The 25,399-nt window shown below is 36.6% G+C and overlaps 1 protein-coding gene across 2 annotated transcripts in view; it reads left to right on the forward strand.

Moving 5' to 3' along the window:
- LOC120430523 (roundabout homolog 1-like) overlaps positions 1–25,399 on the forward strand; it is a 224,229-nt gene that overhangs the window by 90,916 nt on the left and 107,914 nt on the right. The window lies entirely within an intron of this gene.

A 25,399-nucleotide genomic window follows, 5' to 3' on the forward strand; every position in this document is an offset into this window, starting at 1 on the left:
TCAAAACCAATCGCTTCAAGTTGGGGCCAAAATGGAACCGGAAATACCTATTCTGATAGAATTAGTCCATTTTGAATTTTTCCTATGCGACTCAACCCTAGTGCATATTTTATCCCCTGGAAATATCGATTTTGCTAAAACTGAATAAAATCCTTTTTGAGTTTGAGTTGAATTTTGGAATGTTGAAAGTTTGGTAAGTTGAATATTACCTCTTTTTTGAGTAATATTACATAAAAAATGTGTAAAAATGTGAACCTGATGAATATTTATCAAAAACTTATGAAAATTCATCATTTTTTTCTGTGTAAGTCATAGCTGATAACGTCATAATCCTATAAAAAGAACCGTGGGACCCAACCAGAAACCACTCAAAAATCGATCATCAGCAATTCAAAATTCGTGTGAAATTGAATCTTACCATCACAGATCGCAGTCACGTCCAGCTCCGCAAACAGTCATACGTTACGACCTCAATAAAATTACGTTGCTCCCACTTATTGACTGCCGTGTGGAATGACTTTTTACGACCGTATCAAGTCACCGTCCGAAAAATTTCGCCTGCTCACCCTCCGATCTCTCGCTATAGAGTCATCAACCCACTTTAAAGCCTCGCACAATTCGCCCTCCTCCACGCAAAAGGTCCTGACTTTTGAAAGCCTGTGTGTGTGCAATTTGCATGTTACCGCAAACATGCAAGTGTAATTTTTGGCGGGGTTCCCTAAAGGTACGCAAAAATAAGGGTGCGAGCGCCGAAAAATTCATAATTGGTATTCATTGGAGGCTCGCACGAACACGGCGGCGCGGTGAACCACAAGTGCCGCGGAGGAACCCTTCCCGTACACGCACGGTTCCAGGGGAACGCCGGTGGCCCCGCTGACCCCCATCGACCCGCACTTTTCTGGTTCGATGGCCCTGCGGAAGTTCTGGGGCCCCTTTTTTTTCGGCGCGAAACCCAAAAACTTCAAAGCAATCATCGCGTCATATGTGAATTTGCACAACGAGGTGCTCGACGCCGCAGATGACGTCACCTTAGGCCTTAACCCTGTCGAGGACGGGACAAAAAAATCGTGACACCGTTTATAAAAAAAAATGCAAAGAATTCATTTCAATTGGTAATCTAATAATTTGATCATTTGATCATTTGATCATTTGATCATTTGATCATTTGATCATTTGATCATTTGATCATTTGATCATTTGATCATTTGATCATTTGATCATTTGATCATTTGATCATTTGATCATTTGATCATTTGATCATTTGATCATTTGATCATTTGATCATTTGATCATTTGATCATTTGATCATTTGATCATTTGATCATTTGATCATTTGATCATTTGATCATTTGATCATTTGATCATTTGATCATTTGATCATTGGACCATTTGATCATTTAATTTACTAATCGTTTAATCATCAGTCCAATTATGTAATTTTCCAAACATTGGTATTTAAAGGGCCAACCAGCTGAATGTGTTTCTGCGTAACGTTTTGTGTGTGAATGTGCACCACATTCACAATTCCCTCCCGCCTTTTATTTTTCGATTGTGTCAAATTTTGCCAACTTCCGCCAATTAAATTCCTGCTGGTTCGGCTTCCACCACCACCACCACCATGCTTAAAAATGCGTCGCCCCGTCGGACACGTGTTTGCATGGATCATTAAAAACATGCAAAAAAGCAATAAAACATTTGTCGTTGATTTTTCTCTCGCTTTTTTGCGTTTGACGGGGGACGTCTGGGACCCTTCGATTTTTGGATAATTTTTTTTTTCTGGCCGTCAGTCTGGAGAGGAAATGAAGGGGAATAATTTGGCGGAAATTGAAGGAACAAAGGATGAAGGTGAAAGAGAGGTTTTAAAATTGGTTTCAGGCCCAAAGGGTCACGCTGGCGGTTTTGGTGTTGTGGGTGAAATTATCGATTGAAAGTGGTTTTTGTGGAAGGTGATTCTGTGGTGATTGTTCAAGTCTGATTTTTAAAAAAAATCAGAATTAACGGTTTTTATAGAAATTGCGTAACATAGCAATCATTGCTTCTGACAGTAATTTTCAAGAAATAATGTTCAGTCTTTTTGAAAAATTATCAATTTTTGAAAATAGTATTACCCAAGGTTTTGCAGATGACTAACTAGGGCGTAAAATTTTCCCAGGTTTTAGTTTTTTCCGGGAATCGTGAAAAATATTTTAAAATCTTGGGATCTCGTGATATTTCAAATGTTTGAAACACTTTTTTATGTCAATCCATCCAGCAGGGCAATCTGGCCAAATCAAAAATCCGAATATGGTTTTAGCATGTACCCAAGTGGTACATATGTGTACCTTTAAGGATTTTTGATGTACTTCAAAGGTTTGATAAGTAGCCTTGCCCTGCTGGAAAGATAGCTGTTTTTTAGAAAACGTCACCAAATCAACTTCTTTATTACAGAAAAGTGATGTACCATCGGTTAGCGAATGACTGGACATGGCGTACCATAGGTACTTCGAGTACCGCAGGAATAAAATAGACCCATCAAGCGGTCCTTTAGCCTCTTGTCCAGTAACTCCGATACCCTGGCCTCCCCGCGGCGCTAGCCGGGATACTAGTAACCATTGGAGAGATCGGGTAACCAACCCCGGTGGGAACTATGGTAGTATGCTGACAGGGAAGGGGGGCTCCATCCTCTTCGGAGGGTGTAGCTATGCCGTTAGGCCTCGTGAGAAAGGCCCCCGTTACGGTGTCGAGAGAAAACCGGAGCTGGGTCTCGGTAGCTTCAAGGTGGCAGCCCCACCCCGAGACTAGGTATCGCAGCCCCAATCCGGCTGCATACCGAAAACCACATCATTACGAACAATCAAGAAGGAATAAGGATCCGGAACAAACGGCATAGACCTAGGCACGAAAAGGACACCGATTGGAAACTCGGAACATGGAACTGCAGATCGCTACGTTTCGATGGGTATGAGTACGCTCTGTTGAACGAGCTCAAACCCCGCAACTTCGATGTTGTAGCACTGCAGGAGATGTGCTGGAAGGGAGCGAAGATGTGGGAGGATGATGCTTTGGAGCTCACCATGTACCAGAGCGGCGGAGCCGAAAACAAGCTGGGAACCGGCTTCATAGTGTTGGGCAAGATGCGGAGTCGTGTGATAGATTGGGAGCCGATCGACGACCGGATGTGTAGATTGAGGATTAAAGGCCGTTTCTTCAACTATCACATCTTCAACGTACATTGCCCACACGAGGAATCATCCGATGCCGAGAAGGAAGCGTTCTACGCGAAGCTGGAGCAGAAATTCGACAGCTGCCCGCAGAGGGACGTCAAGATCGTCATCGGAGATATGAACGCCCGCATAGGAAGGGAGGAGATGTACAAGCCGGTGATCGGGCCGAACAGCCTGCACACCGTCACGAACGACAACGGCCAGCGGTGCATCAACTTCGCAGCCTCCCGCGGTATGGTGGTACGGAGCACATTCTTCCCCCGGAAAGACATCCACAAAGTCACCTGGACATCGCCTAATCAACGAACAAAAACACAAATCGACCACGTCCTCATCGACGGCCGATTCTTCTCGGACATACGGAACATCCGCACGTACCGCGGTGCGGATATCCACTCGGACCACTACCTGGTGGGTGCAAGCATGCACTCAAAACTGTCGACGACGTACCACCGACGACGGAGCCGGCTCCCACCGCCGTTCAACACCGAGCGGCTGCAGGACACGGCTGCGGCTCAGCACTACGTGCAGCAGCTGGAAGCGAGCCTGCCAACGGAGGAGGAACTCGGCGCTGCCTCGCTCAACGATGGATGGAGCAGAATATGCTCGGCCATCGGCAGTGCCGCTGAAGCCGCGCTAGGTAGTACGGTCCGAGTTGGAAAGCAGCGCTGGTTCGACGAGGAGTGCCAGCGGCTACTTGACGAGAAGAAAGCAGCTTATGCGGTGAAGCTGAGAGCTGCAACTGATGAGAACGTGGCCAGATACAAACAAGCGCTGAAACAGCAAAGAACGGTTTTCAAGCTCAAGAAGCGCCAGCTGGAAGATCGCGATCGCGCCGAAATGGAGCAGCTGTTCCGGCAGAACGAGACGCGAAAGTTCTACGAGAAGGTTAACCGGTCCCGCAAAGGCTATGCGCCGCAAGCCAACACTTGCCGGGACGCCGAGGGAAACCTTCTTATGGACAAAGGCGAGGTGTTGAACAGGTGGCAGCAGTTCTTCAACGAGCACCTCAACGGCGATGTAGCGCATGGAGACGGCTTTGAAGCCCAACTTGGACCGCCCGCTGCTGACGAACAGTTCCCGGCACCTGATCTGGAGACGGTGAAGAAGGAGATCAGGCAGCTGAAGAACAACAGGGCCGCCGGTAAAGATCGGTTACCCGGTGAGCTCTTCAAATATGGAGGAGAGCAGTTGGCGAGGGCGATCCACTTGGTGATTTCTAAGATCTGGAGGGAGGAGAAACTACCAGAAGAATGGATGGATGGTGTCGTGTGTCCCATCTACAAAAAGGGCGATAAGCTGGACTGCGGCAACTACCGCGGCATCACGCTTATCAACGCGGCCTATAAAATCCTCTCCCAGATCCTCTGCCGTCTGCTGACACCGTACGCACGGAGGTTCGTGGGCCCCTATCAAGCGGGGTTTACTGGCGCTCGGGCCACCACGGACCAAATTTTCTCGCTCCGGCAGATCCTCGAGAAATGCCGTGAGTACAACGTGCCCACACATCACATCTTCATCGATTTCAAGGCAGCGTACGATACAGTCGACCGCGAACAGCTATGGCAGATCATGCACGAGAACGGATTTCCGGACAAACTGACTCGGCTGATCAAGGCTACCTTGGATCGTGTGATGTGTCACGTGCGAGTGGCAGGGGAGCTAGCGGACCCCTTTCAATCGCACCAAGGGTTACGACAAGGTGACGGCTTATCCAATGCGCTGTTTAACATCGGACTTGAGGGAGTTGTGCGAAGAGCGGGTATAGACACGAGAGGCACGATTTGCAACAGGACAGTTCAACTTCTTGCTTATGCGGACGACATTGACATTATAGCGAGAGACCTAGAGACGGTGAAAAGGGTTTACACCGCCTTAAAGACGCAAGCAGGACGAATTGGATTGGCCATGAATACGATGAAAACAAAGTACATGAAAGGGAGGGGCTCAAAGGACGTTGACCCCCCAAGACTCACCCCTTTAGCTGTGGATGGCGATGTGCTGGAGGAGGTGAGCGAATTCGTGTACTTGGGATCGCTGGTAACGGCCGACAACGACACCAGCTTAGAGATCCGGACTCGTATCCACTCCGCGAATCGCGCCTACTTTGGATTACGGAAAACCTTGACATCTGATCGAGTGCAACGCGCCACGAAGCTGACCCTGTACAAGACACTGATTAGACCGGTTGCCCTCTATGGCCACGAGACCTGGACGCTGCGGCAAGAGGACGAACGAGCCCTTGGAGTTTTCGAACGGAAGGTGCTGCGAACGATCTACGGTGGAGTACGTACAGCTCAGAACGAGTGGCGAAGGCGCATGAACCACGAACTGCACGCGCTGCTGGGAGAACCGACAATCGTTACCCTGGCGAGAATCGGGAGGCTCAGGTGGGCCGGCCATGTCGCGAGGATGGACGAAGACCATCCTGTCAGGATGCTCTTTGACCGCGCGCGACCCGATGGCGGCACAGGCCGAAGAGCAGGAGCACAGCGTGCACGATGGGGAAATCAGATCGAGGCGGACCTAAGAAAGACCTGCAACCTAGGAGACTGGCGAGCTGCAGCCCAGAACCGAGCAACATGGAACAACCTTCTTGATACAGCACGGGCACCGCGTATGGTGTTCTAAGCTGATTGGTATGGTATGTATGATGTACCATCGATGTACCTAACGAATCTGTGTTCATATTTTACCTAAACTTCTTATAAGTAATACTTCCCTTTATACTTAACTTTTGAAGTACTTTATATATTGATTTTGACAACGGGATCGTGTTCCTTGGAAAATTTTAAGTAAGTTTGAGTATAAAAAGTCCATACTTAAGTTGATTTAGGCCAACTGTGGAACAATTAATCGATTTCTTGAGTATAAAGTACCATGCGCCTCCTTTAAAATGAAATTACACTGAATAATAATAAAACCAACATGTATTACAATAAAAACTAAAAGAGAAAATGTTTTTTCTAATGCTTTTGCAAGTACTTGAACAAAAATCAATGTGTGCATACATAAAAATACGGATTTATAAAACAATAAATTTAAAACTTACAAAAGATGAAAAAATATTAAAAATAATCAACAAAACTAAAATAAAAGTTGCCCGCTGTCATCACAGACAATTGTACCAATAGAAAAGTGTGTTTCTGTTGTCTGTGAACAATGTACAACACATGTACCAACTTGTACTTGCATGGAAATAATTATTTTCTAATAAAACAATTGAAATATTTGAGAAATTTGATGAAAATTCAAAATAAATCAAATAAACTCAAATAGCAGCTGCTCGTTGACATCACAGACAATTGTACCAATAGAAAAGTGTGTTTCTGTTGTCTGTGAACAATGTACAACACATGTACCAACTTGTACTTGCATGGAAATAATTATTTTCTAATAAAACAATTCGAATATTTGAGAAATTTGATGAAAATTCAAAATAAATCAAATAAACTCAAATAGCAGCTGCCCGTTGTTATCACAGACAATTGTACCAACAGAAAAGTGTGTTTCTGTCAGGGTTGCGAATGAGCGAGCGCTCACGGAAGGCTTGCTCGCTCTAGCTGGAGCGTGAGTTTTTATCAGGTAGCTCGTGCTCGCTCACGCTCACCGGAGCGTTTTGCGCTCACGTGAGCTGGTGAGCCAAAGTAGGTAGTTGTTTTTTCCTGTTGAAGCATCTGCCTGTTTGAAACGAAGTTTCTAGAACTATCTTAGCACAGGCAGCAAAAAAAATCAAGAAAGTGGTCGAACAAACAAAAGTAGGCAATGAAATGGATTTGATCGGCGATCCGAAATTTACGTTCTATTTAAAATCTAGACATTTTTCGAACAAGGAACAAAACACTAAATTCATAATGTAAACATTCATTGTCGTGAAGAGATGCACTGTTTGTTCACAAATCAAATCCATATTGGACCATATTGTATTGTTGTTATGTACACAAATATTGACAATTTATGTATATTTTATTTATGTTTAAATAATCTTTTAAACAGTTACAATCATCCATGTTCAAAAAATCATATATAACTTGTAACTGAATATTTTCAGAGGTTTGGTTGCGAAAATGTTGAATAAAATCCACTTGTTGGAAGAAGAGCCAACCTTTTCGTGATGAAAAATATTGACAATTTATTTGATTTTAGTCAAAAGGGTTATTTCAACCCTTAGGAATTTTGAGGCATATATTTAAAATAGAACTGTTTCAAAAATGTTACCCTATTTTCTAAAATGTTTGCTAAATAAAGACTAACCTTATATAAATGATTAGCCGTTTCTAATCACTGAATCACTGAAAGATTTAATAAACGGAATATTTTTTTTTAATGGTAGCTCATTCTGACCCGCAATCTGGAAGTGTAGTCAAAACACTGATTAGGTACATAAAACAGTTTAATGTTACATTTTAATCAACCAAGCATTTCACCTTGAATCGAACTTACCAAAGCATAAATCCTCTTGAATCAATTCATTGTTTTGTAAGTTTTTCTAAGGTTTACAGGCCCTTTTATTTAGGCGTCTATACCCCTCCGCCCCTCTCTGCTACAATAAGGCCTTTAAATTCTAAAATATTTATACATTCAACTGTATGTCTGAAAAATTATTTGACCCTTGCGAATCCAACCTTTTATGTAAAAACATGATTGATGAAAATAAGCTATTCCAATTCATATATCATAAAATTTGTTCACAAAGTCACATATTTCCACAGCCCTACTGCACCTTACGCAAAAATTCCATCTAGAATTGAAAAAAAAAACTTTCTCATAAACGTTAAATGATAAGCGACACGTTCAAAATGAGCGCTCCGTGAGCGAAATATGAGCATGAGCGCGAGCGTGGAGCAAACGCGAGCTGAAAAAATTGGAGCAAACGTGAGCGCGGGCAAACGTGAGCTAGCTCGCGCAGCGCTCCTCCTCACGAATGAGCGAAAAGTGAGCGCTCACGAGCGCGTGAGCGCGTGAGGAACGCAACACTGGTTTCTGTTGTCTGTTGACAATGTACATCGCATGTACCAACTTGTACTTGCATTGAATTATTTTTGCCTAATAAAACAATTTGAAGATTTGTGAATATTCGATTTTTTTATTAGAAAATAATCATTTCCATGCAAGTACAAGTTGGTACAAGTGTTGTACATTGTTCACAGACAACAGAAACACACTTTTCTATTGGTACAATTGTCTGTGATGACAGCGGGCAACTTTTATTTTAGTTTTGTTGATTATTTTTAATATTTTTTTCAACTTTTGCAAGTTTTAAATTTATTGTTTTATAAATCCGTATTTGTATGTATGCACACATTGATTTTTGTTCAAGTACTTGCAAAAGCATTAGAAAAAACATTTTCTCTTTTAGTTTTTATTGTAATACATGTTGGTTTTATTATTATTCAGTGTAATTTCATTTTAAAGGAGGCGCATGGTACTTTATACTCAAGAAATCGATTAATTGTTCCACAGTTGGTCTAAATCAACTTAAGTATGGACTTTTTATACTCAAACTTACTTAAAATTTTCCAAGGAACACGATCCCGTTGTCAAAATCAATATATAAAGTACTTCAAAAGTTAAGTATAAAGGGAAGTATTACTTATAAGAAGTTTAGGTAAAATATGAACACAGATTCGTTAGGTACATCGATGGTACATCACTTTTCTGTAATAAAGAAGTTGATTTGGTGACGTTTTCTAAAAAAACAGCTATCTTTCCAGCAGGGCAAGGCTACTTATTGAACCTTTAAAGTACACCAAAAATTCTTAAAGGTACACATATGTACCACTTTGGTACATGCTAAAACCATGTTTGGATTTTTGATTTGGCCAGATTGCCCTGCTGGATGGATTGACATCACTTTTTTTTGTATTTCGAAATCTTAGAATTTTTTGGTTATTTTTTCTTTATTGGAGGTGGACAAAAGCCCCCTTGAGCTGTGTCTGGTTATCGATAAAAGACACTTTCTCAAAAAGGCACAATTAATTAATAACCATTAACCAGTGGTTACTTAAATTGAAATCTTAACAGATAAAAACAGTTGTTGACTTTTTGTTAAAAATATTAAAACATTGTTCAAAAATTGCTATCCTTGACCGTTACATTTGTCCTGATTCGCATCAGATGCCGAAACTGAGGAAAAATCATATAATATTAAAACTTATTTTAAATCAAAAAACCAAAACAAACGTAAACAAAATCCAATAAATAAAATTTTGCAATTGCCTCAACAATCAAGCCTTCGGACACCTTGTTTCGAGTAGGAATCTTGCAATCGAGAAGGCCAAGGCAATGCTGTGGAGCGAACAATTTGAATTTAGATTTTTTGTGAAATAAAATTAATTAGAAAGTATTTAAATCATTTGAAAGTGAAATTTATGCTAATATATCTTCATTAAAAAAAATATTTTTTGTAAAAAATTTCCCATCTTTAAAATATAAATAGTTTCAAAATTTAAAAATCAAGCTAGCACAAACATTTGAAAAAGTTATTTTCCTCATTTAAATTTTGTGACTTAATTTTGAAAGAATGCAATAATTTTTATTGAAAAGATCAAAATATTTCACAAAAGTAATTGAAAATCAGACCAATTGTTTTCTAAGTACCTATCTCTAGTTGAAAATTATAGGTTATCTTAGAAAATCTCATTTTCATCAATTCGAATTGTTTTTGTAGCTGAAAATGTATTCCTAAAAGTGGCTAGAACTCAAATACGGCACACTTTATCAAAAATTCGTTAAACTTCTTTTGATTGCAAATTTGATTTCCGTTTTTTATTTTTTTGACCACATGTTAGATATTTTTACAAAATCTTTTTATCTCAAATATTCATCTCAAATATTCATGAGTCTGGAACCAGTTTTACATCATCTGCACTGCGGCTAAAAAGATGTATTTTTGAGTACCATAAAAGAAATTCAAAAATTTAAAAAATAAGTTTTTTTTTTAATCAGACTTTAAAATTTTAACAATTTAACGCAGGGGTGACCAAAGTATGGCCCGCGGGCCAAACGTGGCCAACGAGGTGATTTTTTGTGGCCCGCAGACCCATTTTTAATGATCATGTAAAATGGCCCGTTGACCACTTGTAAAGTGATTTATGCTTTTCAAAGTTAATCTTTTTTTAGTTGGTAAAAATTAATGATGTATTAATATTTGGATCCCCATTTTACGACACAAATATTTTGTTCAATAATATTAATAATCAAAACAATTTCAAACGTTTCGATGTGAGTGAAACTAGAAAATATCGTCAAAACCTTCATCAACATTTTTTTTATAAAACGTTCAAATTGACTGTGGTAGAAATCTGAGATAATTGTTTTTTTTTTTTCAAAAACTTCAAAATGTCAATGGAAATTTTAGTGAAATCAGCTGAAATTGATTAAAAATGCATGCCTCAGCTTTAATGATAATTTAGGGAAGATTCGGGTGTATTTAAAAATAATTTGGTTTTAGTGAATATTCGATAAATACGTGTTTTTCGCTTTTTTTTCGTACATTCAACTATTTTTTTCTAATTCCTTAAACAAAAAATCAACAATACTGTGAAAAAAGTGTCATTCTGTAATTCCTATTATTTTTAATTCACGAAAATTTTCATTAAACTTCAACGTAATTAATTTTTTAAATAATTTATTTTGTTAATTTGACCCGCACTATCCTTTGAGCTCCAAATTTGGCCCGGCCTCCAAAAACTTTGAGCACCCCTGATTTAACGTGTGAATATGAATTTAAAGAAATGTTTTTAGGGAGTGTAGTTTCTTGGATAGCCCTTTTTAAAATATCAAAACAAGCTACACACGGCGTCTTTTTCAGGGGGGTAGTATTTTTTGAGAAATAGCAAGAAAACTGTCATATACATATGAAAGTGTGAAACATCCCCGTTCATTTGCGGGGCGAACGAAAATCTTTGGTCGGGAAAAATCAAAGTTATCCTTATTTGAAGTTTTTCGACGTTTTTCCTATGGGTAAAAATTTCGTCTATTTCATTTAGTATTGTTATAAGTCTACATAGACATGATTTATGGTTCAGATCATATCATTTCTTATGGGAAATGATGCAAGAAACATTTTTCCTGAAGCACGCAAAGTGATTGAAAATAAGGGAAAAAAGTTATAAAGGTTTTATTGGAAATTTGGGAGATTTTCTGATAAATTTGCACACCCCTTTCCCAAAAACCGCAATGTTTTAAATATTCAGATCATTATTTTGATGAATTCTTTTTTGAGAAATGTTTCTGGGCCCATTGAGTATACAAATCACTACAAAAAAGTGTAATTGGTTGGGTTTATGCTCAACTGTAGGTCACATTTATGAATTTTGGATTTCAACCGAAACAACATATTTTTGTGTGTTTTTGTTATAAATTGTCCCGCCCGTGTGGATCAATTGGACCGCGCACTGTACTCACAATCCAGAGGTCGCCGGTTCGAATCCCGCGGCGGGCGCTCTAAAATTCTTTGTGTAAATATGGGTATTCGGCGCCGTCGCTCCGTGCCATACTCTCATACACTTGGGAGCCCAGGGCGGCGAAGTCCTTGTAGATAAAAGGAAGACACTAGTGGTTGGTACTAGCAATGGTGGCCGACAGCTATAAAGTCAACTTCGTTTTTTTTGTTATAAAATGTACCGTTTTCATTAGATTTTCACATTTGTATTAGTCTTATTAAAACTCACAAGAGATCTCGTACTTATTTTGAGGTCAGGTGATAATATTGTAAATCAAAATCAAATCAAACCATCCACATTAACGACCCCCGGGTCTTTTGTGGTCTCTATTGCAAGTTTCTGCTCGAACCTAGGAGTCCGAAGGCTTGAATGGGGAGAGCACCCAAACCTCTTTCTACTCCAAGGAATCTTCCAACCCAGTGTTTGAACTGACTATCTATGGATTGCAAGTCCAATCGCCGCCAGCGATTCCAACAGAGTAGGTTTGGTTTGGTGTGTGTTTGTACTTATGGCATGGAGACGACTCCTACATCTGGAATGACTTAACAGCCTAACAACAACCAAGGCCGGGACCGACATTTTACTTCCTCATCCGATGGAAGGTTGGAGCAGATGGGAATCAAACCCAGAATCATCCGCTTACAAAGCGGACAGCGTAACCATTCGGCCACGCACTGCCACTGTAAATAAAAAGATCAATTATTTGTGCTTTTTAGCAAAACAATTAAATTGTTGTATTGTTCTTTGTATCAAATTAGGATGCCAGACTTGTTTAGTATGTATGTATGTTATTTGAGATTAAATTAATAGATTTACATACATTTAAACTTTTTAATGATTTTTACGCAATATTTATGTTATTACCAATGATTGCAAGTTCAACTCTGAAGTTTCAATACAAATATTATAGCCCAAATGGGAAAACAAATTACCTAAGGGCATAGAAACAGAGACCCTGTGATTGTATTTACACTGCATGTCTCAATTAGATAAAAAAAATATCATGTGGACCATGTACAAACAAAAAATAGTGAAAATTTAATGCAAACGGTACATTTTATATCCAAAACACACAAAAATATGTTGTTTCGGTTGAAATCCAAAATTCATAAATGTGACCTACAGTTGAGCATAAACCCAACCAATTACACTTTTCTGAAGTGATTTGTATACTCAATGGGCCCAGAAACATTTCTCAAAAAAGAATTAATCAAAATAATGATCTGAATATCAAAAACATTGCGATTTTTGGGAAAGGGGTGTGCAATTTTATCAGAAAATGTCCCAAATTTCCAATAAAACCTTTATAACTTTTTTCCCTTATTTTCAATCACTTTGCGTGCTTCAGGAAAAATGTTCCTTGCATCATTTCCCATAAGAAATGATATGATCTGAACCATAAATCATGTCTATGTAGACTTATAACAATACTAAATTGAAATAGACGAAATTTCGCTCCATAGGAAAAAAGACAAAAAAACTCCAAATGAGGATAACTTTGATTTTTCCCGACCAAAGATTTTCGTTCACCCCGCAAATGAACGGGGATGTTTCACACTTTCATATGTATATGACAGTTTTCTTGCTATTTCTAAAAAAAATACTACCCCCCTGAAAAAGACGCCGTGTACAACTATACTTGGTGTCTTAGGTATTGATCAGAAAATCCCTTATCCATTTTGTATACACAGCTAAAAAAATAGTAATCTAGCTGCGTGTAAAAGGCCTGGGTGTAAAATAAATATTGCATTATTTTATGCAGTTTTATGTGATTTTACACCCTGAAATATGTAGCCTATCAGTATGGGAAACCTACTTGACCGAAATGTCAAGCTCATATATGCGTTTATCCTTTCCATTCTTCATCGGTCTGATGGCCGAGCGGGCTAAGGCGCCAGTCCGTACTGTTGGTGCTGGGTTTGAATCCCGTCGGTTGCAACTTTTTTTTGTGTTTACAAAAATTGTACATGCAGTGTGTAATATTAAGTGTTTATTTTGACGAAGGTGATGTGCATGCTTTTGCATGCGATTTTACCATCCGATTTTTTGCTGTGTATCCTAAAGATGCAAAATTGCTTCTTTTAAATTTTATTTTCCTGTGCTCAGGAGGTCATTTAAAGCAACTTTTGCTCTATGAAAAACGTTAATTTGTTTTTCTCTTTTCATTTTTAGTAATATTATTTTCACTTACTTGTTTAGGTAATCTTTGATTCTGATAGTATTTGGTATATTCATGCACCTCATATAATTACCTTCTGCCTTCTTAGTTTTTCTATGTTTGCCAGTCATTTTTTTTTTGCTCTTTTACATTTTTTACGTTCTAATTTTTAATTTCTATTTTTTCTAATAATACCATTATAATTTAAATTACACAAAACGTAGAGGCATAGTTCGGTACACAATATTGGAAAAGTGAATAAAAAATACAGTCAAATTCAACCCATTAAAAAAAATCCAAAATCATTTACAAAGTCGCATTCAACAAGTCAAACTTTCAACCATGATATTTTCGGAAATTTCATAAGTGCACTGTGCACTTATTTTGTATCAACAGTCTAACCAGTATCTTCAATTATGGCGAAAACACTTCATCGATCAGAGAATGCTTTCTAAAGTTACAGATTTTAGAGTAGTCACATTCCCATTTTGTTTGCCAGCTCGCAAACATGTTTTTTTCTATAAAGTATTGCATGAACAAGGTTTCATTCGAATATTGTCAATTTTTTAATTAACATCTTAGGATTGATTGATTGATGGACACTACTAAGTTCTTTTTTAATTAAAGTTGTCTTTTTAGTATTTTTTCGGAATGAGTTTCTTATTTTTAAATTGGAAACTTGATCCAGGATTGCTTAAAATTTCTTACAGATGTTGTAAACTAACTTCGCTGTAGAGATACTGGTTATTTTTCCTAAGGTTCCATAGCAAATAGTGGATTAAGAGCTCACTAATCCTGATAAACCGCCCCACAACCTCCGAGTTCGTTGCAAATTGACCCAATTGTTGACAATTCGATCCGGACCCGATTTGCTGCCCACTTTCCACACCCCAGTTAAGAAAAATCTCACCAATTTATTTCGTTTTCTCTTCCATTTCCCCAGGTAAGAGCTACACCTACAGGAACAGTGGTTCAAATCCAGGTCCACCTTTTTCTCACCGTGCACTAAAAGTGTGCTCTCGTAAGTACAAATCGTACCACACCCGGGGTTAATCCCTTCTGCAATCAATCCTTGCGCACTGACTGACCTTAAGGCGAGGGATCGTCGTCGTCATCCCGATTCAGTGCATATTGCATTGGCCGTTGAAGAGAGCTTACCACCATTTATCGCTTGATTCCATTTCGGACCTTCCGAAGTGACTGTCGAGAGGATCAAGAGTTTGTATTATTAGCATATGGTTTTTGTGTGGAGGAAGCTGGCGAGATTCTCTGAAAAAATTGCAAAAAAAAACTATTTTAACTTGTAGCAAATTTAAAAATTCAAAATATCAGCTTTCCAGAGAAAAGCTCAACAATTTGTTTATTTTTTCCCTTCTTCACTTAGTTAATCCCTTTTCTATGGCCTTAAGGTCTGTTTGGTGCAGCTCGTGGGTTTTTCAAGAGCGAACAGTCGTACAGGGTTCCACAACAGCACCACCCGGAGGAGACAAGGATTAGTGCTAATTTATGGCACACAAGCCCTGTCTGTACACACGCAGCAGCAGTCAGAGGCCGAAAATTTGTTAAAGCTGCCCCCAAAGCCCCAGAAAGTGACGAAGGTGCCTGGCCCCGGCTAATGCCACATTAACGAGTGATGATCCTCTCCCCGTTGAATGGTTCAAAGAAGCTGCGTTGTTTGGGACGACGGTTTTTTGGAGTGGATAATGGTCCCGATGATGGGGGGATTTTCGGGGGGCTTTACTTTCACTAGAAAGAGTGTGTAGTTTATTGAATGTTACGAAACAAGCATTTTTTTTCTTGGTTTGGTGGGAAGTCAGGTGGATTGTGCAACAAATACCTAAAATTTACCCAATTTAAATCAAATGAAAAACTTTTAAATCTAACAACCAGGTAACAAAAACGAAAATAGGTGACCATTTTACGAGTCAGCAAACCCTGGTTGGACAGTGGACATGGTGCTGCACACATGTTGTTTTCAATTTGCTCGCTATTTCCGCAATTTGGTCCAGTGCGACGGGCGAAACCAACCGAAACCTTTTGGGAAATGTCAAAGTCGTCCTGGTGGAACCGGAGAGCTGGAGCTAGAAAGTTGAAATGTTGCAGCAGCAAAAAATGGGAAAATTACCCATTTGATATGATATTTTTTTTTACAGAAAAAGGCAGGGAAGGGTAATTTGGTAGAAAATCTCAATCAATTTACTATTCTTGTTTCAATTGATGTCATTAATCCGTAAACCTGAGTGGTATTGCAAAAAGAAAAGGTTGAAAAGTGTTTGAAGTACTTCAATAAGCAGTTTTCAAAAATTAATAATATTGAAATTCACGAATAAGATGTTGTTTTAATTAATTAAAAAAATCCTATAGTTTCATATTTTTTACAGTGTTCATCAGGGTTGCCAGGTTGCCAGATAAATCTGGGAATGCCATATTTTTCAAGCGTTTTTTTTGTATTATCTGTGCCAGATTTTGACAAACTTTGCCACATTTTTTATTTCCTGCCGATTTCAGACATTTTTATTATAAAAACTCAATATTTTAATAAAATATCGAAACAAAAGTAAACATTTATTTTAGCAAAAAATAAATTTCAATCTTTTTAGGGCCGAAAAATCAATAACAAAGTCTGAATTCTACAAACTTGTGAACTAATTCATATCCCCCTCCTCTTCCTTTGTCATAAAAGCAAGATTTTCTTTTGCCAGATATTTCCAGATTTTGTTTCGATGCTTGGCCAGATTTTTTTCAATTTTGACCTGGCAACCCTGGTGTCCAAATAAGCAATATATCTTAAGCATGATTCTTTATGTTTGCCATAAATGGATTTTTCTTTCACATTTGGGAGCTGCCCATACAAATGTGCTTTGCAAATTTTCAAACTGCGATAACCACGTTTTGAAAAAGAATTTTCTGCTCAATTTTGTCGGACAATTTTCAGGATATAATTAGTACTTTTTAGAAAAAAAAAAATGTTTTAGATATTTTAGTGGACCAACAGACGATTTTATTTCGGCCAAGCTACATTTTTTCAAAAAAAAAAAAAATCTGTTCAAATCAATTCCAATCAACTTTATTTTTTTAAGTTGCTTTCAGGGTGTTTTTGAAACCGCAATGAGTTAGGTGTAATCAAAAACATCCAAAAAGCAAACAATAATAGTACCTCTTCAAAATAAAATTTAAAAAAATCAGATTTGCAATAAGTAGGGGAAATTCTCGTATCTTTGGCAGGTTAATCACTCGCACCTAATTCCATCCAATTTGCTGATATTCACTATTTAAACAACTAAATTTGCAAAACTTTTGATATAAACTTGCTTGCTCACTTCTTATTGAGCTATTTATCACTCGATTTCAGTTGAAAACGCTTTTAATTAGCTTTAATTGAATGTTAAAGTTCTTACCTGCCAACATTAGAGGCACGCTGGAATTAGATGCTGTTCTCCTAGATCCAGCAGTAGATTTTTCCAGCTTTTCAAAAATATTAGTTTTAGAGAAAGACAAAAATGATTTTTATTTTTGTAATTTTTAAAAGATATTTTTTTAATTTTCTTAGTAATTTATAAGACTTGAAAACGGTTATGCATTTTACAATAAATTTTGAAATTATTTTTTTTCAAAATCACTATTAAAAAAAATGCTTGTATAAAATCGTTCTTTGTTAAATATTGCTCAAAATTGTAGTCAATAATTTATGTTTAGCTTCCACATTTTTTGAAAAAAAAAATGGTTTCAAACTTTGGAGGGGGCCTTTCCTATGACCGAAGAATGTATTTTGTGTAATTGGTTCATCCGTACAAGTCTCCATACAATTTGGGCAGCTGAAATGGTCCGTAAATAATCGAAAATCTTTTGATCTTTTGAAGGAATTTTCTGATCGATTTGGTGTCTTCGGCAAAGTTGTAGGTATTGATCAGAACTATTCAGAAAAAGAATTTGCTTATTTTAAATTAACTTTTTTTATAAAAATTAAATTCCCCAAAATTAATAATCAATAATTTTGAAAAAAATATGTTTGAGGGGACAAAAATCGCAACTTTTGAGCCATAGAGAACTATGGACAACAATTTTGTCACCGAGTTCTAGTTTTTTTTTCAAATGTGTTGTTTGAAAATATTTAAATTTTTGGGACTTCAGTTTTTACAGTTTTTACGGATTTAATCACATAAAATTTTATTTTATTTGAGAAATTCTCGTATTTCGATTTGTTTTAAAAAGTCGCAAAGATTGTCTATTCCTAATGTTTTTTTTTTTCAAAATGTTCAGAAAATTTACAATAAAATTGTTTTTGAGACATTGAAGATTGGACCTCTGGTTTCTGAATTGTAGCGAATTAAAGAAAAAGAAACAGGAAAATTTAAATTTCTGAAGTCTTATTCAAACATTCTCAAATTATGTAATGCCAATAGCGTAGCATCTAATGGTAATGACCTTGACATAAATATCAAAAAAACTTAAAATAATGAAATAAATAATTTAAACCAGTCTATTATAAGACATCAAATCGATCGAAAAATTTCTTTTAAAAATATTGATTTTTGAAAGTTTTTTTGGTCACGTTCAAATCACTTAAACCATGATAAACGTAAAATTTAAGAAAGCTTATTTCTAGTGCTTTGTGAAGATCAAAAATTTGCTAAGCAGTTTTTTATACAGCCAGTCAGTCATCAGTAAGGCTAAACATTAAAAAAAATGATAAGGAGAGGCAATTCCAGTAAAAGATTGGTTTATTTTTCACTTTACTTTAATATTTGTTGAAGTCATTAAACAGATGATTGGCATACTAACATTTTAGAAGGTTTATCATCCTATTTTCTTACAATCTTTGAAAATTGACATTTGACAGAGTTGGTACCAATTCTGATTTTTCTCTCAGATTATTTTTTTAATCTCTGTCATTTTGGTCATGTCTGTAACATAACATTTTTTTAAATTTAAACTAAAATTTCAACATAAAACTGGTGTTATATGTTTTGAAATGCTTTTGAATGACCATAAGTTGATCAATTTTTGAAAAAAGACACTTCTTAAACTATTACACGAGATGCTTATCAAGAAAAATACCTGACTTTCATATTTTTTATTTATCTTTTTCATTTAGAGAAAAAAAAAAACAGTTCCGTGAAAAATGCCAAACCATACAGTACGCATAATATGCCTAACTTTTAATTTAATTTAATTTATTTTATTTCATTTTTCCATTTTCTACACAGACGAGAATATATTTTTCTTCATAAAAAGATTCTTCATAGAGGTCTAAAATTATAAGCGATCATTTCCAAGTTAGACTTTAAATTATTTAAAGAAATAATAAACAAAAAGAGACTTATTAAATTTGTAATTTTTTCGTGCAATTGTATTTTTGGTAAGCAAAAGCTTTCGAGCTCTTCATAACAATAAATGAGCTTACTTTCGATTTTTTTAAATTAAAGAAGGATCATCATATTTCAAATAAATATTACTTCAAAACTCGACCCCAAATTGACTCATTCCCCCCTGGTCACCAAACGTGCACCCAGCCAGCAACCGAAAATGCATTTCTGCTGTCATGGTCACTTTCATTCATTGCGATGCGTTGTGTTATTTGTTGTTTGTGGGCGGCATACACAACACACACCATACATAAGCTTGACTGTGCGCTCTTATGTGCACTATGGAATTTATAAATTCAATTACCCTTCCCTCCCGTAATGGTGCTCCCGTGTGCCCCACCAACCAGACGAAAAGTGACATGGATGCACTACTTCCACCTTCACAGTCACTTTTATCAACGGTGCCGATCGAAATGGACGAGCTTTCTCGGGAAGTGGGGATGATGTTTTTGGGAACATAATTTGTTAACGTTTACAAGTTGTGTTGGTAGAAGATCAAACGGAAGCATTTCGTTTTATTTGCGTAGCAATTTTTGTTGCTAAACTGTTTGAAACTCTTTTATTATATTAATTGTACTAAAACATGAATAACAAATTGTGTTCTTAGTCAAGTTTTTTAAACAAATTTTGTTCTTTTTCTCAATTTTTGTGCCAAACCCAATCCTACTACCAATCGACATCGAAAATATTTTTTTCGCAAAATTTAATTTTATATCAAGCATTGTTCTTTCTCAACCCATCCTATCAAGTTTTGTTCCATTTCCCCAACTACCTTCCTCTCGGCCCACCGTCAACCATGGATTCTCGGGTAGCCCCCTTAACCACAGAATTGACCACCGCTCCTGGCCAGTCGGGGTGGGATTTCGGGACGGATCTGGGTTGGGATGACATCGGGTCAGGGCGGCGTGTGCTGGCGTTGTTATTTTAGTTCGTCCCGGGCCACGCCGGTTGTTGTTACGGTACACATGTGCGGGTTGTCGGTTTAATAAATCAATTTAATAATTTGTTGAACCAATCACGCGCGCTATGTGATACTGGCCGCGGGATGCGAGTACTTTGGAGGGATGGGCAGGTCGAAAGGGTTTGTTTCGATGTTCGGTGGTCATAATTCTATGCGTAGAGGGAAAAAACACAGTTTGTAGTAAATGTGAGGTATTTGATGGCCAATTAGAGAGCGGTTTTGTGTGTGGATTTTGTTGTTTAGCGATAACATGGGAAATTTGCATCGTAAATATTCGACAAACAAGGTTGTGCGAAAGCCAAACAATGTTCAATGTGTGGTATTTAGGCTTAAATTAAATTTAGTTTTATGTTTGTTTAAACTGGTGTTTTGATGTCCATCTTCTTCGCTGTTGTTGAAGTTGATGGTTAAACTAAAAAGCATAGAAGAACAATTTTTGTCATTTTTGTGAGTGAGGTGAGGTTCAGATTTTCAAAGAAATTTCAATAAATTACCAGCATGACTTTGCAGCGTCGTTCTGCGTTCTTTAGTTGTCATTCTCGAAATCAACAGACCCTTTGTCCGCGAGATTTATCGCATGCGTTCTAGAAAAACCACATCGTGGGCGTACCAAAACTAACATCCTCATCATCGCCAACCACATTCTCAGCCACAATAGTGGGCCTTAATTGAATAATTCCAAGTGACGAGCGTTACCAAACATCGGGTTCTGCCCCACCCCGAGACAGTGAAACTTACACGGCCGTTGATGAGCTTCATGGATTGATTCGTTCAACTGGTGCCGCCCCCACACACGCGCGGGGTCAGTTGGTTGTTTCCTGATCATCAGGAATTGTTAGGGTCAACTGCAAAAGGGAATCATGAGTTTTTATTTTTTCTGTTTTCTACAAACTTTGTTATTTATGATCTGTGATTCAGTTTCTCACTCATTTTTTTTAAAGAGCATTCTACATCTTCCCTGAATATTAATTTTGAAGGAGATAGTGAATGATTTATATACTAACAAATTTTGTTATTAATAAAATATAACAAATTCTGTTTCTTTGTTATGTTTATCAAACTTTTTTTTCCATCTAACACATTTATTGGTGATTTCGGTGCGGATACTGATTTTTCAATCAATCGAAAAAAACTAACAAGTTATGTTATTCTTTAAATTTTCTTATCAAACTATGTTCTTTTTCAAGTTTTTTCTCTCATTTCTTCACTGAATGTACATTTTAGAGTGAAATATTAAGTAGCTGAGTGAATGAAGTAAGTGAGACACTAACAAGTTTTGTTTTCAATGGAATGCATCAAATTGTGTTTCCCTGTTATGTTTGTCAAACCTTCTTTGTCATCATTCACTTTTCATGGTGAATTTGGAGCGGATAATGATTTATCGATCAATTGAAAAAAATCTAAGAAGATTTTCTCTATGCTTTAAATTCTTATATCAAACCCTTGTTCTTTTTATTTTTTTTTCTTTTCATTTCTTCGCGGAATGTTCATTTTGAAGTGAGTCATTGAGTAACTGAGTGAATGAAGGAGACTTGAAAAAACTAACAATATATGTTATTGTTTTAAATTTCATATCAAACTATGTTCTTTTTAAAGTATTTTTTCACATCTCAGCTGAATGTTCATTTTGGAGTGAGTTATTGAGTAACTTAGTGAAACGAAGGAGATAGTCAGTCAGTAAGTGAGAGAGTGAGACAATAACAAATTTTGTTTTTAATAGAATATATAAGATTCTGTTTCTTTGCCGAGTTGGCTAAACATATCTTTCTATCACACACTTTTATTGTAAATTTTGGTCTGAATACTGATTTGGAAAAAAATGCAAAAAAAATCAAAAATGTTTTATCTTCAAGTGTTAAAAAAAATATAGTTTTTTCTCAATCCTTAATTCAAATTTTGTTTTTTTTTAGAACGATTTTGTTCTTTCGGCTCACTTTATGGTAAACCCTGAATTTGCCTCAAACGCAGATGTGAACTCGTGAGTGCTCTTGCCATTACTTTCTTAAAGTGAGTGAGTCTGTGATTGAGTGAGTTACTAGTCAGTCAGATAGTGAGTGAATGTGTGAGAGTTTTGAATTTGTAAATGCCTTTGAGTAAGTGGCTCACTAGTCAGTCAGTGAGTTAGCGAGTGTTATAGTTAGCAATCGAATGAGCCAGTGAGTCCGTCAATTTGTGAGTGAGTGAATGAGTAAGTGAGTGAGTAAGTGAGTAAGTGAGTGAGTGAGTAAGTGAGTGAGTAGGTGAGTGAGTAAGTGAGTGAGTAAGTGAGTGAGTAAGTGAGTGAGTAAGTGAGTAAGTAAGTGAGTGAGTAAGTGAGTGAGTAAGTGAGTGAGTAAGTGAGTGAGTAAGTGAGTGAGTAAGTGAGTGAGTAAGTGAGTGAGTAAGTGAGTGAGTAAGTGAGTGAGTAAGTGAGTGAGTAAGTGAGTGAGTAAGTGAGTAAGTGAGTAAGTGAGTAAGTGAGTAAGTGAGTAAGTGAGTAAGTGAGTAAGTGAGTGAGTAAGTCAGTGAGTAAGTGAGTGCGTAAGTAAGTGATTAAGTGAATGATAAAGTGAGTGAGTTAGTAAGTGAGCAAGTTAATTACTTTTTTTCAGCATATTTTATTTTTATTTTTAGGAACGATTCAAAAATGACGTATGGTTTCATGGGAGGATCTGAAGGGTTGTGATAAAGTGCTATGAGAAGGAAGGGAGCGGAGAGGGGTAGTCGAAAATTTTTCTTTGTTTTTGTTCGATTCTTTAGACTTTTTGGATAGATTTTTTTTTGAGTTTTTGTTTATCAAACTAAAATATATTCATGAACTTCTTGAGCTCTTTATCTGAGATGACTTGAAACGCTGTTTACGAGTCTTTGTTAGTATCAATAGTACCTCGAATTATCAGAATCAATTTAATATTTTGGCTTTCTTTACTCAAATGTTATGATTCCTGATTGACTTTTAAGATCGAAAAGCTGTTGGTCATTCCTGTCCCCAGAGACCACCTCCCATAGTCTGTTAATTAAGAAGTAATGACCTGAAGTTCGATAAATCAAAACATTAGCTTCGTCCAATGGCCGAACTAATCCTTGCCAAGATAAATATCGCCCCCCTGCAAAACCACATAATATTTATCATAAAACACACACACACACACTTCCTTCCCGGAAAAGGAACAGGACCTTGATCCTGACCGGTTGTGCATCACCAGGAATCCAATTCCCCTTCCCAACCGCCTTCCCTGCCCCGTTGGGCCATAAATGACATTTTCCAACATAACCCCAGGCCCCCAAACTCAGCTGGAGACCTTTTGCCCTAATAATACAGAAGCGTTCATTGTGTGTGGATCCTTTTATTATTGAATTACTGGCCCGTAAATCATAAATTTTGTATTACGCGCCGCTTTCTTCCTCGTGTGCGAACTTCGTCTCTACGAGGTTGCAGCCAGTCACAAGGGAAAATTGATGGAAAAACGAAAAAGCTGGAGACACTGCGGGATGGCAATTTGTGCTCTGATTTTGAGGTAAAAGGAATCATTTTCGACGTCTTTATGTCGATTTTTACTAAAAATGCTAATTTAGGGCTGTTCAACGACTTTCAAGCTCTAAACAAGCTTTTTATCAGCCCTAAGTCAGCCTTTTCAGCAATAAGTCGCCCAGTTAACAATTTCCAACTCTACCCTGGAAAACCGAGAAAGTCCGGAAAACCCCCGATAGCAACCTCAATCTAAAAAGGGAAGCAAAGAGGAGTTTCCGGTATTGCTGCTGGTGGTGGAGCTATTGAACGATGGCGCGCAATTTTCATTCACCAATTGCGAAAATAGAATAATATTTTGCCCAGCTAGATATCGAGTCCTGTGCTGGTGAAAGAGAGTGTTCGTACATGTGGGGAACGTCGGAAACTGCTCCGTAGAGATACGGCTAGGATAGAACTAGCCGGGTTTCGAACGCATATACAGGAGACGATTATTGTGGTTTATTGGAGTAGAAACATAATTTATGCTGCTGTGTAAGTGTGATTGTGACCGTGTATGGGAATGTGTGTTTGTGTGAGTGTGAATGAATTCCGGGAGTCAAAGTGTGTTTACAGAGTGTTATTACGTGTTTGCTCTGGCGTTTTGATAGCGGTGGACTGTTTGTAAGATTTTATGAAAAAAAAATTAAAAAATCATATTCCTTATCTAGGGTACATCGACCTTTCTGAATCCTAATCTAATGGTTGATTTTCCCGATTTTTCAAGGAAATTGAGATATTGAAGCCATAGTGCTGATGAATAGAAAATCAGCAAAAAATAGTAGTTATATTTTTTACCACACTAAAAAATAAGATTCTAATAAAGTCCTGAATTTGACAGTTCAAACCAGTTTATAATAGTATTTAATCTAACTAAAATATTAGTAAATTTGACTGATCTTCAAGCTAGAAAAATGCTATCAGTTTTCAATGCTGTATGTTTTTAAGTAGTTTATACTTAAAATACTTTAAATAGTTAAAATAATTAAAATACTTGAGGTACACTTAAAATACTAAAACATACTTAAAATACTTAAAATACTTAAAATACTTAAAATACTTAAAATACTTAAAATACTTAAAATACTTAAAATACTTAAAATACTTAAAATACTTAAAATACTTAAAATACTTAAAATGCTTAAAATACTTAAAATACTTAAAAAACTTAAAATACTTAAAATACACAAAATACTTAAAATACTTAAAATACTTAAAATACTTAAAATACTGAAAATACTGAAAATACTGAAAATACTGAAAATACTTAAAATTCTTAAAATACTTAAAATACTTAAAATACTTAAAAATACTTAAAATACTTAAAATACTTAAAATACTTAAAATACTTAAAATAATTAAAAAACTTAAATTACTTAAAATATTTAAAATACTTAAAATACTTAAAATACTTAAAATACTTAAAATACTTAAAATACTTAAAATACTTAAAATACTTAAAATACTTAAAATACTTAAAATACTTAAAATACTTAAAATACTTAAAATACTTAAAATACTTAAAATACTTAAAATACTTAAAATACTTAAAATACTTAAAATACTTAAAATACTTAAAATACTTAAAATACTTAAAATACTTAAAATACTTAAAATACTTAAAATACTTAAAATACTTAAAATACTTAAAATACTTAAAATACTTAAAATACTTAAAATACTTAAAAAACTTAAAATATTTAAAATACTTAAAAAACTTAAAATACTTAAAATACTTAAAATACTTAAAATACTTAAAATACTTAAAATACTTAAA

Source organism: Culex pipiens, chromosome 2, assembly GCF_016801865.2.
Source record: "Culex pipiens pallens isolate TS chromosome 2, TS_CPP_V2, whole genome shotgun sequence".
In the NCBI taxonomy this organism is placed as follows: domain Eukaryota; kingdom Metazoa; phylum Arthropoda; class Insecta; order Diptera; family Culicidae; genus Culex; species Culex pipiens.